General features: G+C 38.9%; 1 protein-coding gene across 2 annotated transcripts in view; it reads left to right on the top strand.

Annotated features, from left to right (window-relative positions):
- Window positions 1-6000, top strand: part of HDAC9 (histone deacetylase 9) — a 281151-nt gene that overhangs the window by 172452 nt on the left and 102699 nt on the right. The gene's annotated exons all lie outside the window — the stretch shown is intronic.

The raw sequence follows: 6000 nt of genomic DNA, 5'->3' as shown, positions 1-6000 counted from the left end.
GGGCCGGCCTCGCCGTCGATGATGCTGAAGCAGTGGTGGGTACTGCGGCCCGAGGTGAAGTTACTCATGGCATGCAACGTCTCTGGCAAGTGGCTGGGGCGCTGCCTGCTGAAGGGAATTTTTAAAATTTATTTATTTATGATTTTATTTTTGTTTTTTTTAGTATGGTTGTTTGGTCACGTGCGTTAACCTCAGGATACCACCCAGAGAGAGGGGAGGCACGCAGCGGGGGTGCAGGCTGGGGGGGAAGAGAGAGGTGGCTGGAGAGAAGAGCGATGGCCCAGGAGGTGCCTTTCCGCCCGACTGGCCGCCCGGCCGCCTTCTCCCTTTCCTTTCCTATCTCCGGGCCATGCGATAGGCAAGACATGATGTACAAAACCCAAATTATCCCCAGTCTAAACAATTTATAAAAGCTCCAGACCTGACGGACTTTGACATTTTATTTGGTATTTTAACAGCCCTATTTAAAGGTACACCATATGCAGCCAGAGTGCAGGCTTGCCCCAATAAACATTGTTGGAGCTAACATGTCTCCTTAATGAAACTGTTTATTCACTTTCCAGTCCAAATACTAATGGATTCAGTGCTGTTTCCAAAACCAAGATAGAAATACATATTTTAGAATTAGTATTGTATGATGATCTTTAAAATTCCAGAATGTATTTGAGCTTGAGAATTTTTTTCCTGTATATCTGTCTTATTTCAGTCAAAATATATTAGCTACATATTTAGGGAGGAATACATATGTTTATGTGTATATATACAGAGACATAGAATATACAGGTACATAAGTGACAGCGTGCTCAGGTGAAATGCAGTACTATAGCTCTGACCCAAGTGAATGTGGTTACTAAACTTCCATATTCAGACACCAAAATCATTAACTAGGTACTACCCAAAATGTACAAATTTTGAAATCTCAGATCAAGGACAGCACGCATCATATGGGATCCTGTTGGGCATCCTCTCTGATGGGTATTTCATCCCCATTAAGTGTTCTGGGCACAGTAGGATTCAATATACAGCTCCCTGCACATTATTCCCATTCAACGGGTCTAATGAAAGCAAAGAAGGATTTTTACGTAGTTTTTACCTTTGGCAACTGTAGGACATATGTTGGCTTCTGAGGCAATATAAAAGCAAGTTTTGATAAGAATAATGAGATATGTCCTGTGTGCAGTTGACATGAGCAGGGTCTGCTGCAGAATCTTTACTGCTTACCTCTGTACATTTGTGGTGTCTTTCCACAGTGTGAATGCTCTTGGTTCTTTATGTGTGTGTGATGGACAGCTGAAAAGAATGAGACTTCAGCCACTGTGAGACCTTGGTTGCTACTGGTATTGCAACAGTCTGTAAATAAATATTTTAAATTTAGTACTAGTTTGTAGTTTACTGTAAAATTATTGTTGATCCTAAATAACATCTTTGTCTACAGTGCAGAGAACTGAAGTAGTCTCATGCAACGTCTAGTTGACACGTAGGAAAGGTAATTGTTCAATAGACCTGACAAGTATTTGGTTTATACCAAATCTTCAAGAAAGTAGGAATGGAAATGATTTGCTGTGTAAGAGAATCAGGAATACTTTAGCCATTCCTGATAAGTATTTATCTAACCTGCTCCTATACTTCCAGCATGAAGCCCAATGACTTACCTGCCACAATGCCAACTGTATGAACTAACAATCTGCATGTGGTATTTATAATTTAAGGTTATGGAAAGGTTATTAAGGCCTGACTGACAGAAGAAAAGCATGCTAGCATAAGTTCTGGAAATGTACTGATCCTGACATTAGCTATTTTGGCAGAGTCCTCCTATGTTTGCTTTGTCACTGTATCCATACAAACCTGGGTTTTGCTGCCAAGTTGCTCCAAATACCCTCATGCAGTAAATGACAGAGAGATTTTTGCAGTGTATTCTGGAGTTTTCTACATGGTCTTCAGGATGAGATTTTAGGAAGCTGTGCGATTTTAGCCCCACAGATCTGTATGTTCCAAACTACCTTTATGACTTTACATGTTGCTTTTCCATCTTGCTGCACTTTTTCCTCTAGAAACACACATTGCGTTGATCAGCTCTTTCTAGTATAGGGAAAATGACAATTCTGTAGTGTATTTGTGAAGATCTGAAAGGAAGTAAATGAAGCTGGCCACTTCTATGTGCATTCATTGAGCAAATATGCATGTGAAGCAACCATTTGGGGACTGTACTGTGAGTACTGAGTGGGAGGATTAAGCTCTGATGGGAATCTGGAATGATCTGCCGCAGCTTCAGAAACTTTGGATGACAAAAACCGCCTTCCAAGTATTGTGTGTAAGCCATAGCAGCTCTGCAACATGTAAACAGCAACATGAGAGCAGTAGAGAAACATGCTGTAATTTTTCCCTGGAAGTTTACCACTGTGGATTGCTATCAGATGGTGCGCTGTCAGTTTGGTGACATCTTAAGAGGAAAAAAAAAAAAAAAAAAATTATGAGACAGGACACACTGATTTGTTCTGAAATCACACATTTGCCTGAGAAGAGCTGCATGTTCTGAAGTTCACAGTGGCAGACTTACAATACACAGCAAGGACTTCCCACAGGGCAGTGCTCCAGATTGCAGCAGGGGAGGCAGTGGACTATCTTCCCACTGCACTGGATAATCACAGATGCCTTTTTCTGAAACAGCCATGGCAACATTAGGGTAAGCTCAGAGTAAAACTATCTAGCATAGACAAAGTCTGAGACAAGAAGCCTCAGAAATGACTAACTGAAGTAATTCATTTAACAAGTGCTTTTCTGACATGAAAATGATCAAATTTGTTGGTGTAGTTGGGTATAAGCAGCCCAAATATTTCTTACAGCTTGATGAATCAGTATATATGTTTTAAAAAATTTAACATGGCTTTCCTAAAATTAAAATGAATATAATAGTTTATTTTATCAACATCGATTCAATTATTTAAAAAACAAATTACTTGCAATACTGAAGATAAATGTCTTCACTGCCTAGCTAGAGTGTAGAAACTAAAAATCACAAACTGCCCTGTATTGACTGGCATCTGACATTTAAGGTCCATTTTGGGAAGGACAGGACATTTCAATTTCTATGCTTATTCTATGGTTTATACAGATATCACTTGCTATTGCATAAAGTGATAGTAATAGGTTTGAACTATGGGTACGTGCTGCTAAGAAAAGGGTTGAGACTGCAAAATAAATTATGAAAGTCTGCAGAACAATTGAGAGATTCACTACAGAGCTGGGTACGAGTCAAATTTGTATGAAGGCAAAAGGTTCTTTGCTTTATTCTGAATTTCCTGAGACTATCAGTCCCATTTCACACAGGTCTCATCTGAGAACAGCAACATTTTGTTCATCTGATTTGGACAGTGTTCAAAAACTGATCAGGAGTTAAGAGTTCTCTTCACTGTAGTTCAAACCCCTTGTGAGACATCAGGTTTCTTTGATCTCCTTGAGTAATGGGGAAAGCACCAATATGACAGTGCTAAGGATGTAAAACAATAGGGTTTACTGAAATTCTACTGCTGCTATAATAGTAAACTATTGTGGGGTTGGGTTTTTTTTTTAAATCAAGACAAATTGTCCTTTCTTTGGGGAGTCTTAATCTGGATTTTTTTTATTTGATTATGTCAAACAACCAAAATTAAGGATTTGGGGGGCTTGTTTAATACTATAATGAGCACTCCCTGAGATCCATTTGATACACTTTTGAGATAATATTTAATAGAGAATAGTCACACCACTGAAATATATAGTATGATAAATGTGATGTTATACTGAGTCGAATGCAATGCTTTTCCTTTTTTTGTGAATTTATTTACATGTATGATGAATGTCATCTTCTCAATATTAAAATAGGAGATGAACCTAAAGACTGCATGAAGGTCACCCTTTTTTGAACTTTTTATAGTTTAGGAAACCTGCTAATGAGTTATTTATGTTACATGGAATCAGTACCACAGCTCTCCTGTCTAGCTGTTTTTCTGTATCAACCTTTGCTCCTTTCTCATTCCCCAGCAGATTTATGTAGATGGCTTTTAATAATTTGCTGGCTGACCACAGATGTTTAGAAGACTGGAGTATGCAGAACTGAGTGAATATAATTCCACTGTAGTCAATAGCTATATCCAATAAATAATTTTAACAGATAAGAGAAGTCTTATGATACATTCGCTGGGGCTTGGGGAAGAAATACAGGTAGTGCCCTGCGTATAATTTCTTGCATGCGGTATAGCTCATGAACTTGGAAATCATTGCCTCTAGCCTCTACCTAAAGATTGTATCTTCGGAAAGAGGGCCCTAAAAGATCTGCATCTGCAGAAAGAGCATTTCTTTCCTGGAAGTGTCTCTTAAGGGTCTCCTTCCTCTCTTGCATTGCCACAGGAAAATAGAGATGTGCTAGAAGCATGTTGCAAAAGGAAACGGTACATGTGGAGGCTCAGACTATGACAAACATCCTGCAGGATCGGAAGGCAGCTCTGCAACTCACTGTGTCCCAGTCACTGCTCTGAAATAACAAGGCAGATTTCAGGAGCTCATGGTCGAATGGCTCGGTGGCTCTGGGAGGTGCTGTCCTGCCTTGCCTTCCCATTTATTTCCCAGCCCGGCCTGGCTGCTTCCCTTACATCGACTCTTATGCTCAGCTCAGTTCACCTCCCCTCCCTGCTGGCATGCTACTTCATTCACAGGCACAAAGAGACTCTCCCCTTGCCTGCACCCGGCTATCCTGCACAGCAGGCACTTCCCTCCTGCTGCTGAACTGGACGAGTACAGAGGTCATCCAAACCCCACATTAGACAAGTCTTAGAGGAAAATTAAGGAGGGTTTCTGCATCTGTGGTCTCTCTTGAGTTTCAGATTTCATTTATAACTCTTAGACCTTGCAGAGAATCTCACCTTTAGGACTTAGCTTGCCAAATTATTGTTTTTTCTGAAAGAGTTTAGGTCACTGATATTTCCATTTTGTTAACCAAATTATTCATGCTGATGTTGCCACCTTTTTTGTTACTATATATTAGGTGTTTATTAAATGATTATTAATACTTTTACGAAGTTGGAATTCAGATAGTTGATTATGGTAGTATGCAATTTTGCAATAATTATACTTTGTTGAATAATGTCCTTCAAAATGTTATTTGTTCTTGTAATGGTTGCTTTATTGTGTGCTGTTTTGTGAACATTAAGTGTGTCTTAACTTCTTTTCTGATAAAAAATTGTACATTTCTCTGGCTGTCCCTTACTATCTTATCATTGACTGGCAGGAAAAAAATTGTACCACAGAAAAATACAATTTAAAAAGAGTATACTTAACAAGAACCTCTTTTTGCAATGGAAGATGGCTTTCTATCATCATGGGCAACTCAGTGCCAGAGCAGACCATGGAACTACTGAAAATCTAGAGGCACATTTCTGAAATGGTTTTCTTCAGCCCCAGATGACCCCATTCAGTAATATCATAAGCTGGAATTAATTATTTTAAGTATAGTACCCATAATAAGGATTACTGTCTAGTTTACTCTGCATATCCTTTAAATATGTCAACATTGGTGATGGCAGCACTCTTTTCTATGATGGAAACATGTAAGCACTATATATTTTTAATTTGAAACAGAAGAGACCTACACAATAAATTGTGAAGAGCTGGTAGGATTTGTATGGTTATTCCTTATTTAAAAAAAAAAAGATTAAATGAGTTAAGAAGCATTTTTGCAAAAGAACACACAAGAAAAAAGGCACGTAAGTTAAAAGCATGGTCTGAGATTGTCTTGAACATCTGCTTCAGATGAATCAAGTGAAGCACAAGCCTTTTCTCTGACTTATCTTATATACGTGTATGTTGTGCACACACACGTGTAGAGTTGGTCTGTTGGTAGTAGGGGTCATTTAACAGAATGAAAGCGATTGAAATGAGTTTCCTCCGAACCAGAATCTGGTATGTTCCTGGAATGGTTCTTTCTGATATGTCAGGATGAACCAATACCGAAATTAACCTCTTGTG

Source organism: Charadrius vociferus, unplaced genomic scaffold (genome assembly GCF_000708025.1).
Source record: "Charadrius vociferus isolate BGI_N301 unplaced genomic scaffold, ASM70802v2 scaffold262, whole genome shotgun sequence".
NCBI classification, from domain to species: domain Eukaryota; kingdom Metazoa; phylum Chordata; class Aves; order Charadriiformes; family Charadriidae; genus Charadrius; species Charadrius vociferus.
The sequence above is the reverse complement of the archived record's forward strand: the minus strand, read 5'-3'. Positions and strand labels throughout refer to the sequence as shown.